At 45.5% G+C, this 13,912-nt stretch overlaps 1 protein-coding gene across 5 annotated transcripts in view; it reads right to left on the reverse strand.

The window, feature by feature from the left end:
- The window catches only part of LOC117005092 (ubiquitin-associated protein 2-like), a 222,010-nt gene extending 208,328 nt beyond the window's left edge, over positions 1-13,682 (reverse strand). For all 5 annotated transcript variants that reach the window (XM_033076365.1, XM_033076364.1, XM_033076363.1 and 2 more), the window contains exon 1: positions 13,624-13,682. The gene's annotated coding sequence lies outside the window, so the exon portion shown is untranslated. The remainder of the gene's footprint in view (positions 1-13,623) is intronic.
- Between the last annotated feature and the right edge of the window lie 230 nt (positions 13,683-13,912).

A 13,912-nucleotide genomic window follows, 5' to 3' on the forward strand; every position in this document is an offset into this window, starting at 1 on the left:
AGCCAAGCATCCCCACCTGGATATAATCTGGGGTTTAGGACAGAACAATCAGCCCTTACCCACTGGTTTCCAGAGGACAAAAGCTACCAGACCTTTCTACGGGATCACTACTTCAACAAAACCACTTCATCTGGACTGCTACCACCACCATAACTGGTGGGTTGTCAAGTTGTATTCTGACTCTGTCAGTGGTTTTCTTTTGTACTATTACATGCATTTTTTTAAATTTTTTTTAATTAAATTGTATTTCTGACTTGGAGTCTCTCACTGGTTTTGCTTTCAAACCAGTACACTGAATAATACGATGGTTGGCTCTCACAATTAAAGGCTGAATATTGTGTGTATTTTAAGTTTTGTGGATGTATAATTATGTTATTGTGTGGTAGTCAATTTAGCTAAAATGGACTGGGGATTAGCCCAGGTTCCCTACACAGAGGGCATAAATCTAAGACCCTGGGAGGCAGGCTGTTACCAAGCAAGGCCTTAAACATAAGGTCAAGCCCCTGCCTTGCAGAGGTGAGAGGCTTTAGCCTGAAACTGTGAAACTTGTGGAGATATGTAAGGGCATGCCCAAACATGTTTCTAGTTCTCATTCGTAATTAGACCTTTTGCCCTCAGGTATCCCTATGTATTGTTAAACCAACCCCTTCCCCTAGTCTTTGGATGCTGACTCTTGGACCGCATAGTCAGGGATAGATTAAAGAATTTCTCAGGCACACCACTGTACCCATCCTGTTTATTATAAAGCCACACCACGCTCTGACCTCGTCAAGCCAGAGAAGTTGTCACAAAGGGGAAAACCCCCCTGCAGCAACATTATTGTAATATATCCTCCCATAGTCCTCTTTCCCCTCCCCTTTGTAATAGCCTTGGTAACTGGGGCATTTGGGGAGGGCTGGCTTGTTACTAGGAGGCACAGCATAATGACACCTGACCTCCAATCAAGATATAAGAAAGTAATATCCACCAATGGACAGCAGAGAAATAACTGAATGACAAGACTTTGGGAGGGGCTAAGGTTATAAAAAGCAGTGCATCCATTTTGTAAACGAGCACGTGGCTGCTAGTCACAGGGACATCCAGTGCTGCTCTTTCTCCTTATTTAGTCTTTTGTTGTAGTTTTAAGGTTTAATAAACCTTTGAAATTCTAAAAGTGAGGGCTGTTTCTCACTCCAGAACACCAACACAAACATATAAACTAACATATACACTTCCACTTGTGTTAGCAAAGCATACTGAATAAACAAGTGAACACTCTTAAAATCCACTGAGTTATTAGTCAAAATTATTATTCTGTCAATTCAATCTATAATGACCTAAGAACACCCCCAATCTACAGAAAACAATACTTTTTCACTACTAGCAAAAAAAAAGTTCATTTCAAGGATTACTATTCCTAAACAAATATTATACAGAGGAAGACAGAAATATACAAATAGGTGTTGCAAATAAAGAAAAGACAGCGTTGTTTTGTAAGAGAAATAAATGTTCGCTATCATTGCAAAGGCTAGTTATACATCCAGAGTCCCTCTCAAAAGCATGATGTAGAAGGGGACTGAACAGGGCATGTTTTCTACTAGTAGAGCAAGTTTTAATCACAAAAGTCAAGCAATATGATTAGAATTATTTAAAAAATAAAATTTTCTAATTTCACAATTTCTATCTTTACTATTATCCCAGTGTCTCTGCCTAATAGATGTTTCACATTTTAGTATATACTGCTGATGATTATCCTTGTTTTAATCAAAATCTGCCAGCTACATCCAATAAACATCCAACAGACTTGCCCTCAATTTCTTCATAAACATTCAAACTTCAGATACAACAAATACCCTTGTTCATACAGAAATTTCTGAAGGAGGAATCTAAATTTCCCCCAAATCAACTTTCATTGGTATTTAAAAAAAAAAAATAACAAAGGACAACTGCACCAAAATTGGAGAAGCCTAACTTCCACCTAGGGATTTATGTTTCACCCAACCAAGGCAATCTTCAGACTACTAAAAACCTGGTTAGCAAAACCCACCTAACTCTGCTGATGTCAGAAGACAACATTTGCGATTTGTCCTGATTCTGGAAAATCAAAAGAGAGTGAATGTCCTAGAAGATTCAGAGGGTTCAACCTTATGTTTCAAACATCAATATCTACAAAGTCACTATTGTCATCTTTTGATGCCTTTCTGCAAGAATACCACCATTTTAGATAGCAACAAGCTGAACTTCCACATGCAAAAAGAAGAAAATTCTGATCCCTGTCCTAATTATAAGCCTCATGTTTGCAAGGACCTGCAAGATGCACTAGTTACCAGCACTTACCATTGACTGTAATGGAACCTTAAGTAACACATTTAGAAAATAACATGCAATTAGTCTATATATCTAAGCACCACTCTCAGGACCATCAGAACTAGAGGATCTTACTAGACCATAACACAGACCAGATCTCAGCTATTACCATGAAATAGATGGGGGGGGAAAGAAAGGGAAAAAAAAAAAAAAAGCTGAACTGGTCCACATAGAAACATAATATATAGAAAATAGAAATTCTCTTTGAGAGACAGCCAACATGGGGAACATGTGAGGAAGGGGCAACAGCAAGATCATTTTTAAAGTATGCTTCTTTGCTGAGTAATAATTGAAGAAAACTTCTTTCCTGTCTGATATTCTAAGACCCGAAGGAAAAATTAAATACAGTAGTTTCACGAATACAAGCCGCACGGATTATAAGCCGCACCTCCGGTGCCTCGACAATGTTGCTGTCTTTGTCAATAGATAAGCCGCACCCCGAATATTAGCCGCACTTTCGTTCGTCGCGAGAATCCGTGCGCAGCTTTCACAAATTGGCCAATTAGTAAGAGGATCGCGGCATAGCGGGCTTTACTGGCTCGGGGCGGGGCCAGGCAGGCTCGGCCCGCTCATGGTTGCCGACGGGGCCGGGTGGCCCAGCTCAGCGCCACGGCTCGGCGGGGCTGGCCGGGTGGTGCTGCCGCCGCCGCCGGGCTCGCTGGCCCCCCTCTCCCGTCAGCACCGCCCCGCTGCCGCATTCGCTCGCCCGGCTGGCAGGGCTGCCGCCGCCGGGCTCGCCGTCCGCCCCGCTGCCGCTTTCGCTCGCCCCGCTGCCGCTTTCGCTCGCCCCGCGCCGCGCCTCGCGAGCGCCGCGCCCGCCCCGCGGCGCTTTCGCGGCTCGCGGCGGCGCTTTCGCGAGCGGCGCTTTCGCGGCTCGCGGCGGCGCTTTCGCGAGCGGCGCTTTCGCGAGCGGCGGCGCTTTCGCTCGCCGGGCGGCGCTTTCGCGAGCGCCGCTTTCGCTCGCCCCGCCGGCAGGGCTGCCGCCGCTGGCAGGCACCAGGCTCGCCGGCCGCCCCCTCCCGTCTGCACCGCCGCCGCGTTTCCTCGCCCTGGCCGGCACTGCAGGCCCCCGCACCGCCGGGCTCCCCCACGCTGCTGGCCCCGATTATGCTGGGCTTCCCCCGCTGCCAGGCAGCCCCACCCGCCGGCCTTCCTGCTTCTGCCATGCTCCCCTGCACTGCTAGCCCCAGTTCTCCCGGGCTCCCCCGCCCTGCTGGCTCAGGCTCTGCCGCCCGCCCCCGACACTGCTGGCCCCGCCTCTGCCAGGCTTTCCCACCTCTGCCGGGGCCGGTCGGGCTCCAGCTTGGCTTGGGGCTGCCGCGGGCTCTCACTTCCGTGTTGGCAGCTTTTAGAATTTTGTTAATAGATTAGCCGCCCCGGAATATTAGCCGCACTTCCGGGTTTCCACCAAAATTTTGGTCAAATTGGTGCGGCTTGTATTCGTGAAATTACTGTACATGTTTCCTGTCATCTTTGATAGAAGGACTTAATTTCTTGTTCTCTGTCATAGAAAAGGCTTTTCTTATGCAAATTCTCACTTAAAGGAAGTTGTAGCCAGGTGAGGGTCAGTCTTCTCCCAGGTGACCAGCGACACAACAAGAGGACACAGTCTTAAGGCGTACCAGGGGAGGTTTAAGCTGAACAGTAGGAAGAAGTTCTTCACAGAGTGACTGGGCATTGGAATGGGCTGCCCAGGGAGGTGGTGGAGTTACCATCCCTGGAGGTGTTTAAGAGAAGACTGGATGTGGCACCTTGAGATCACTCACCTGCACAGTAAAGGGTGGTCTAAGAGTTCTTATTTTGCAGGCAGGGCGCAGCAGGGCACGAAAGAAGACTCGAGAGCTGTTGTTCTGAGGTTTCCAAGGTCGTTTATTCTTCCTTATCTAAGGAATTTTCTGTCTACCTTACAGCGGTCCACTCTGCATCTCATCCAAGGCTGTTCTCCTGCCCTCCAGGGCAGGACTTATCTTTTATACCCTAATTTACGTCTACTTTATTTACAATTAATCACCAATACTTTATACCCACTTTACACCGAGCAGTTTTCCCTTCACCAATCCCGAGTTGGCATCCCAACCCAGAAGATGGATGCCATGAAGAAGAAGAAGAATTTCTTACTACGCCACAAATCCTCCATCTTGTGTCCAAAAACCCCCTAATGTAAACAATCTTTAAAACCTTATTTTTCTACCTTTTAACACATCAATTTACACTCTACTTATTTCTGTGACTCTGTAATTCTGTATATAAAGATGGTAATTTCTCCCAGGGACTTAGATCGAACTCACAGAGATTTCTGGCACCTTGCCAAGGCTTCTGAGCCCCCTGTACAGGCTCCAGGGAAGCCAGGGGAATACCCTGGGTTCCCACAGCACCTAGTGTCATGGTCTAGTTGACAAGGTGGTGTTAGGTCATAGGTTGGACTCTATGATCTCAAAGGTCTTTTTCATCCCAGTTGATTCTGTGAAAAACTACCAAAGTAGAAGAGAATGTATTCCCATCACTCAGCACACCACATGCTGTCCTGAACTGACTTAGTATCTCAGGTCAGGAAACAGAGAAACCACAGTGGCTCATAGGTGGGCCCTGGTGCTTGTACAGCCATGAACACACTACTTCCTCTTGCTAAAGGAGGAAAGGAACACCTCCATTTCCAAGTCCTCTGCTCTCTTATTTTCTAGCCTAAGGAGAGAAAAGAAAATACTAGCCAAGTCAATACACGGTATAATTGCTGTTTATTCCATCACTGCTACATTCAGTGTTGAAGAACCATCACTATTGCAAATTTCTTCATACCTGTTTCTCAACAAAGAAAATGAGAAAAGGTAAAGCCTTTGGTATTCTCTCTCCTAGGGTTTCCTTAGTAGCATTCAGTGAAAGGGCACTACAGTGTCTACAACTTCCAACAAAGAAGCAGCTAGCAGAACTACAGCCTGGTCACCCCCTGCAATGAATATTCAGACATAATTATACACTGCATTAACTAGGAGGCTTGTAAAAAACATTAACTAGTTCTTCACAAAAGGAAAGGTTTTTCTAGCTGAGGAAAAAAAAAACAACCAGGTTTTCAGGAATGAAAATAATTACCCTCTGCAATCAGAAAATATCCTTCCTGAAGCCACACACAGATGAAGGATGGCTGAGAAGAGTTTGGGAGAAAATATCGTGACAAGAGTCTTAGTTCATGTTTGGGACCTGGTTGTATATTCAATTCAAAGTCCAATCCATAGCACAGGTAGAACCCAAACAGTTTATTTTGTTAAAATCAAGTTTCAGCTCATATCTAATACAGCACAACTGTAAGCTGTCACCACAGAAACAGTACCAAGAACTGAAAGCTGTAAGAGATCATTTTTATTTATCTGCCAACTCTGGACTGATCCTTCTGTTGTCACAACCATTGTTAAGATGTTTTCTAGCTTTAAACGAGGTGGGTTTTATTAATTTCTTTTGAGACTAAATCTCATCTTGACCTGCTTCAGTCAGAAAACTTGATTTTACCCCCAGATTTTCCTACTTTATGTTGAGCGTTATTTTTCTCACAATCACAACTTCTCAACTTGGTGTCACATGCAAATTCACTTATTCTTGTTATGTTGCCCTACAATTTTCCATGAGGTCAAGTCTATCCAATCTACACCAAAATGATACCAAACTATCCAAAATAGATGAAGGATTTAACAATCTTTACAACTTCGAACATAATACACACTAGAAAGAAGCAGATAAATCAAGTACTGTCCACCCAATTTTATCAAAGTCATCCAAGCTGTTCTTGTGTGTTTAACATAAAGATTAAGAAACTAACTAGGAAGTGACAGAGAAATTTTATTTTGCTTTTTTTAAAGATACCAAAGAGACAAGTTACATATGATAACAAATTGCTGAAATTCTCATCGCATTTAATTCAGTATTTATTTTCTTTACAACAGAAGTGGGGGTGAACCACCCTTAGACTTCTCCTAGACCCACAGGCACTGCTCCAGCTCCCCATCTTGACCTTTTTCTTCATGTCTGGGCTTATACGTTGTTTGGCTGCCATGCGTTTTCCGTCTCTGAAAAGAGGTTCACGCTCTCCTCTACCATTTCTTTCCAAACCAGACTAGCTTATAATAAAACTTAAGAATGTGTAAAGAATCTTTAAGTTTTAAAAAGCTGAATTAGTAAATAATTTTTCTTACAAACTTCCTTCCTATTGACAGGCCATTAAGAAACTTTTTCACAGGAAATTATTAACTCTTTTTTTTAAAGCTTACATCTCCTTTTAAGTATATTTTTGTATTCTACAGGATCATTCATTACCATGCTGTACTAAACTAACAGCCCTTGACCCCACAGATGTATGCTAACTATATATGCTGTGCAACGCAACATTAAAATGCCTAAGTAGAAAGCCTGTTTTCTAAAACATGCCAAGAAGATGAATCACCTGTTTCACCATCAATCTATAAGACCAAGCACTCTCCTGCAAGATCAAGTTATTCATTTTGAAAGAAAAGGGACTTGTACTCCTCACATCTCGGTTTATTTATATTAATTGCAGCACCTCACCCTTAGAATTTTGAGACTGCATCTGGAATATATGCTTTGCTAACTGTGGTGTTCAATTCCATCAACAGTATTAAAATATTACAAGTATCAGTCTTAGAGATCATATTGCACCTCAGCCTAAATTATTGTACATGCTGTATGTACATTAAACCATCATTTACAGTCCACACAATTCCAAGACAGAACCATACACGACTTGGTAACTTTTATCAATATCAGACAATTAAATGTTTGACCTGTTTCTTTCCTTACAGAACTGCCAAATTATAGCCTTCATTTCAGCTAGAGCAAAGACAATTACAGTAATTTCACGACCATAAGGCGCACAGGACTATAAGGCGCACCCCCCCGGAGTCGGTAAAATTCACAACTTTGTAGATCAGATAAGGCGCACCGGACTATAAGGCGCACTTTTTTTTTGCAGTGAGGCTCCGCCCCCAGCTCACCCCGCGCAGTTGCTGGCCAAGACCCCGCCTCAACCCGGCAGACATTGGCCCCCGGGCCCGCCTCCACCCAGCAGGGGCGGTGCCGCAAGCCGCCGGGCCCCCCTGGACCCGGCAGCCATGGGTCCCCGGGACTGCCTGGACCCGGGAGCGGGGGTGCCGCGGGCCCCCTAGACCGCATTCACACGGCAGCCATGGGCTCCCGGGACTGCCTGGACCTGGGAAGGCAGGTGCCGCGGGCCCCCTAGCCCGCATTCACGTGGCAGCCATGGGCTCCCGGGACTGCCTGGACCCGGGAGCGGGGGTGCCGCGGGCCCCCTAGCCCGCATTCACACGGCAGCCATGGGTTCCCGGGACTGCCTGGACCCGGGAAGGCGGGTGCCGCGGTCCCCCTTGCCCACATTCACCCGGCAGCCATGGGCCCCCGGGACTACCTGGACCCGAGAGGGGCGGTGCTGCGGGCCCCCTGGCCCGCCTCCACCTGGCAGGGGCGGTGCCGCCGGCCTCCGGGCCCACTCCCAGCCGGCTGCCGTGGCACTTCCGGCTTCCCCCACGGTTCACAGCTCACACTTCCGGTTTGGCAAATTTCGCAACTTTGTACATTAGATAAGGCGCACCGGACTATAAGGCGCACTTCCGGGTTCGAGGGAAAATTTTAGTCAAAAGGGTGCACCTTATAGTCGTGAAATTACTGTACTCATTATTTGCAATAACAGAAGTTACAGTAAATTCACGAATACAAGCCGCACTGAGTATAAACCGCATCTCTGGGTGTTGGTAAATATTTCTTTTTTTGTCCATAAATAAGTCGCACCCGAGTATAAGCCGCTCTGTCATTCGCAGCGAGGACCCACGTGCAACAAAGTTGCCAAATAGTAACAGAACGGTGGCAGGGCGGGGTTTACTGGCTCGGATCGGGCTGTGCAGGCTCGGCCCGCTAGGGGCTGCCGACGGGGCCAGGTAGCCCAGCCCGGCGCTGCCGCTCGGCGGGGCCACTGGGGGCCAGTCGCCGCTGCCACTGGGCTGGGTCACCACAGCCCGCCGCTGCCCCGTGGTGGCAGGCAGGGACGGAGCCCCCCCACTCCCACGGCGGCGGGCGGGGATGGAGCCCCCCGCCGCCTCCCAGAGCTGCGGTAGTGGCGGTCTAGGTCCCCCCCCTCCTTCCCGGGCCGCAGTAATGGCGGTGCGGGTGCCCCGCCGCCTCCCAGAGCCGCGGCAGGGGCGGCCCGGGTCCCCCCCCTCCTCCCCGGGCCGCGGCAATGATGGCACAGGCCCCCCTGTCTCTTCCCCGGGCTGCAGCAGAGGAGGGAAGGAAAGACCTCTCCCTCCTCTCTCCCCGCCCCCCGTGCTGCCTGCAGGCAGCCAGGCTCCACCCGCGGTGCAACAGAGTAGCAATTTGTAACAATCGCAAAATGCTGACTTTGCAGCTGCTCGGGTCGGCACTCTGGCTGGCACTTCTGAGGTTGTAAATGTCAGAAAATTATTCACATATTAGCCGTTCCTGATTATTAGCCGCATTTCTGGTTTAGGAGCAAAATCTTAGTCAAATTGGTGTGGCTTGTATTCGTGAATTTACTGTATTTGGATTTGAAACATGCATCTTATTGCATTTTCACAGCACTTTAAACACACATCCCAAACTCATCCACATCTCTGCCTATCAAGAGTCAAGAATTAATGTTACCACCACCCCTACACTAAATTCAATCATTAATCCACCTCCTTCTCAAAGGCATGTTAGAACACATGGTCTTGAGTTTGTCTGAAAGACTACAGACTTGACTATATCAAGTAGCTTAACCTAGAGAAGAAGAAAGTTTTGAGGAAGATGCCTCAAAGCATATAAACACCTGAAGGGAAGGTGCAAAAACAGAGCCACACTCTTTTCAGCAGTACCCAGAGACAGGACCAGAGGTGATGGACACAAATGTTTTATGATACAAAACCACAATTCAGTTAACATTTGAAACCAAATAGAGGAAACAAAAGGGTTTTCAGAAGCCATATGCTTCATTCTATATTATTATATCCATCATCCTCAAAACACTTAATAAATACAGTTGAAAATAACAAATTATTTTGTTTGCTCAAATATAGTTACAAATAATAATTCATTTTCTTTGCTCAAAAGCAATCTCAATATGGTCTCTAAAACATCATCCTACTTCCAAGAACAGTATTTTAGCCATAAGAAATACAACTGAAATGTTCTAGATGAAGCCTATACCACACAGAATAAAATTGCAGAAAAACTTCCTCTCTCTACAGCTAACCATTAAAAATGTTTAGGAATATGATCATGGTTATTGAATTTAAGTTTTACACCTTCAACCATAGGGTTGCCTAACAGATTAAGATGGGTCCTTCCCCTCCATTAAGCCAGGTTTAAAAAAAAGTACAACATAATAATTTAAATTTGGAGGTTAAGAAAGTGTTTGCGCTTTCTCCATTTAACTTTGGATTCAAATTGTGAATGATCCTGTAACACAAATTCCACTGAATCTGCATCTTTTGCAGATCTGTAATAACCAGTGGTTCCTGTACAATAAAGCAAAAAAAACCCCACCCCAACCATAAAGTTTACAATATAAATATTACTTTGAGTAAATTTAAAGTCTTGAGAAAGATCAAAGATCTCTCAATATGGAAAACATTTCATCATTTTTAATGCAAAATGCTACACACACCCAGGTTAAGAACTCCTCCCAGCTCATCTATTGGAAGACTGATTTAAGAAGCTGGGGAGGGAGGGGAAAAAAGCTTGGCAATTTCACCTTCAAAAGAAGCCAGCGTCTTGCAGCTTTCACAGACAGCTGAACAAAAAACCAAAAATTTAAGAGAACTGTGAGTAGAAACAACTCCAAGGGAGCTGAGCAAAGTTGTTCACATAAGACATCTTACAAGCTTTAGTCTAGAGGGAACATAAATAAAACAATATGCTAGTAAAATAATTATGCTATAGTAAAAGCAAGCTGAGCAAGCCATGAGATCTTAGGCATCAGACTGTATCACTGCTAATCTGTCTTTAGCCACTGTTTACATTTTGCAGCATTGCAAAGTAGTGGGAAGAAAAGGGCCGAGGGTACCACACCTGAAAGTCTGCAGGAGCCCCAGGTAGATGGGTAGTTCCAACAAACTCCCAATTTGGATGGCCAAAATTAAAGAGTATGGACTTTCACGTCAGAGCAAAACCGAGAAACCCTCTGTATTATTTTTGCAAAATATGAACCTGAGGCAATTGTAAAGGAGCTACTTCACAACCTTTTATCCTGGTGCTCACTTTAATAAGCATAAACTGATTAGGAAAGTTATATGAAAAAAAGTACAAGTCAAAACTAGATCTCAGAAGCAGAGGACATAATGGGTTACAAACAAGCAGACTATATTAGAAAAAAAACCAAAAAACAACTATAAATTCTATAAATTCAACAAAAAGCTCAGGCAGAATAACACCACATATTTCCTTTAGCACCTTCCATTCAATAATTTTGAAGGATACGAATACAACACTAAGTTTCTTTAATCTGTCGTCTTACAAAGAGGACAAGTCACTTGGCTTCTCTTTTACCAAGATCATATGAGGCTTTTGCAAAGCCAGGCACAAAAAACAGGCCTTCAGAGTCCTGCTCATGTGCTGTAACCAAATAAGAGATAAAGATAAATTTTAAAAATTATTAAAATATATTAGTTTGTATTCCTAGTCTTTCATGAAATACCTATTCAAGTACTGGTACTAAACATCACTGAAATTGCAAGTAAATATTACTATCATCAGTAGTACTATTAATGGCAATTATTAAGAGTATATTAACAGTCCACGATGCATAAATTTCTCAAGCCCTATTAATCAGCATACTATTCTGGTACAATCAGTATCACTAGGGGGACACCAAGAAATGTAAAGCATACCAAGAAATGGCATTCTATGAGGAATGCATCACATAGAAATCCATGAAAGAAATGTAAAACACCAAAAATCTGCTCCTAATTTCTATAAAGGTAGCTTTAAAATTCGAAAAACTAAAACAAAAAAACAAAAAACCAAAGCACAACAGACCACCACAAAAAAAGCGACTAAAAACCACACACACGCTCCTGATAACACAAGATTTTTTGGTTGGGTTTTCCCTTAGCTTCCTTAGATTTTAGTGGTGAGTCTGTAACTCCAAAGTCCTTCTCAATTGTCAAATCCTTTTGCAATTCATGGCACCAGGAGTTTTTTTGAGGACTGGCCAAAACAATGCAAGTGAAACAGTATAAATTTCTGAATTTCCATGCCTTTGTTTTTACTACTATAAACACTTTTCAAAAAAAAGTCAACATACTGATAAAATTGCAACTAGAACAGAGCTTGCCCCATTCCCACTCCTCCCTACCTCCTTTAAATTGCTAAGGTTATAAACACAGGTGCCTCATTTTCCACAAAATTGATTTACACTAGTTAATCCAGTTTCTTAGTGTAACCTTCCAGGAGTCCCAAATATCATTAATGCTATGAAAAAATTTAGCCTTGCTTGCTTTCAAGTTACCTAATGTAAGGTTAAAAATATAGCCTTCGAACAAGTTTGATCAAACCACCACAAAAAGATCAGGCCCAGGTATCAATACTGAGGGAATTACTAAAAGTCCCTAGTAAATATTAAAAAAGTAAAGCCTCAGAAGGCTGAATTGCTACCATTTGTTGTGAAGGGCTCTGTTTCAATGGCAAGTGCTATTTCCCCTCCTTTCCCCTTCCCTCATATCCAGTTCCAATTTCTCTTCTTGAAAATAGCTGCTCTCACACCAGAATAGTCCCTCCATTTTATCAGGCACCACCACTACCCCAGAGACTATCACACCTTGATCTGCTGTTATATTTTATAAGCATTCAGTATTCACTCAAATTGAGATTACTAAGGAAAGATTACTGCTTGGTAGCTAGAAACAAAGCAGGATGGCCTTCATGAGTTTCCCCTTACATAGCTCCACACCAAACCCAAAGTTTCTGTTCCACTAGACCACATGTTCCTTTGAAGGTAACCAAGGGGGCTCTGCATGTCCATGCACCAAGCTCAAAGGTGCACCAGGTCCCTTTCTATATCCAGTTTCTTGCAGAAGGGTTTATACCAGCTCACTTTTCTGCTATAATTTTCTTCAGCAAAAATAGCAGACGCAGAAGAGCTTTCTTTTTTGTTGTTTTTAAATGAAAAAAGCCAGTCCAATAATAAAGCCCTGCACTGACTTGCAATTCTCAACAAGCACACATAGGGGTGAGGAAAGACTAAGTAGAAATGGTTAACAGAAATAACAGTTCATTCATTGTCATGTCCTCGAGTAACCTAGTGTTGCCGTCAGTGAATTCTGTAGCTGTGCCCGCGACACAGCTGCCCTATCGCACCAGTGAGGGAGTGCTGGGGAAGGAGATAAAGAAAACATGAAAGTAACACCCTACACAAGGCACAAATCAATAGTTATTCACCCATTTGTTCCCTTCCCATGCTGCCAGCTCTCCTTTAGCCCAACTCAAGATTAGAAAGACCCAAAGACGCCTCCCTTCACCAGATGCAATTTTCCGAAAGGTCCACTGCACCCCCCCGTCCTTTCTTCACACCCACAAGCCCAATGAACCAGAAGCACAAATTCTTCAGGAGAGAACTCCCCCTCAGCTGTAACGAGATGAGAAACGAGGAGAAGGGGATGCAAGACCTCCTCTCCAGAATAGAAAAGCGCAGAAAATTAATCCACCTCTCCCGACACCCACCAAGTAGCCTTCCGCTCCCCACACGAACCTAGACTGGGACAGAAGCTACCGGCAACCGCACCCCTGAGGGAATGGGGGGAAGGGGGAAAGGTGGAAATCTAGAGCTGAGCGAAGCTTCCCTCGGACGGCCGCCAGCATAAGTAGGGCAGAGCCACCTCCCCTCACGCTACCACCCTCCTTATCCCCGCAGTTGGGAAGGGGCAGCAGGCCTGGCGAGGAGGGGCGGTCCCAGCAGACACCAGTCACCGGACAAAAGCTCACACCAGAATGAGGAACCAACCCTAGGCGGCCGGCCTGTCACAGAGCCTCAGACCGCGGAGGGTCCAACAGCCGCCCCCGGAGCGTTAAGATGGGAAGGGGCACCAGGTCTGCCTTGGGCGCGCGAGTCCACCGCAGCCACCGCGCGCACGGGGCAAGCGGTGAAGAAGGTGGACAGGCGCGCGCACATTCGCGTCCATCCGCCCCCCCTCCCCTCAGGAAGCAACCCCGGCCCCCCTACGCGATACCTGCCCAATGCGCTCACAAAGCAGCAGAGGCACTCACCACCGTCACGTGACCACTTGCCTGGCTCCCCCTCCTTCCCCACGCACACGCGAGGCCGCTCCCCCACCACGCGATATCACATGACATCACATAGCACACTCCTCTTCCGCGCACTTCACTCCTCACCAGCTCTTCCGCCTACCCTGACAAGCACATGACCGGGGCTTTGCCCTTCCCCCCAAACGCATGCACAGCAGAGGAGCTGATTAAACTTCTTCAAAGCTGCGCTGAGGGGAGGTGGTGTATAGTGTGTCTCCGTGAGGGGTCTTCCCTGCACTATCGCGTCGCT

The sequence above is a fragment of the Catharus ustulatus genome, chromosome W, assembly GCF_009819885.2.
Source record: "Catharus ustulatus isolate bCatUst1 chromosome W, bCatUst1.pri.v2, whole genome shotgun sequence".
Taxonomy (NCBI): Eukaryota; Metazoa; Chordata; class Aves; order Passeriformes; family Turdidae; genus Catharus; species Catharus ustulatus.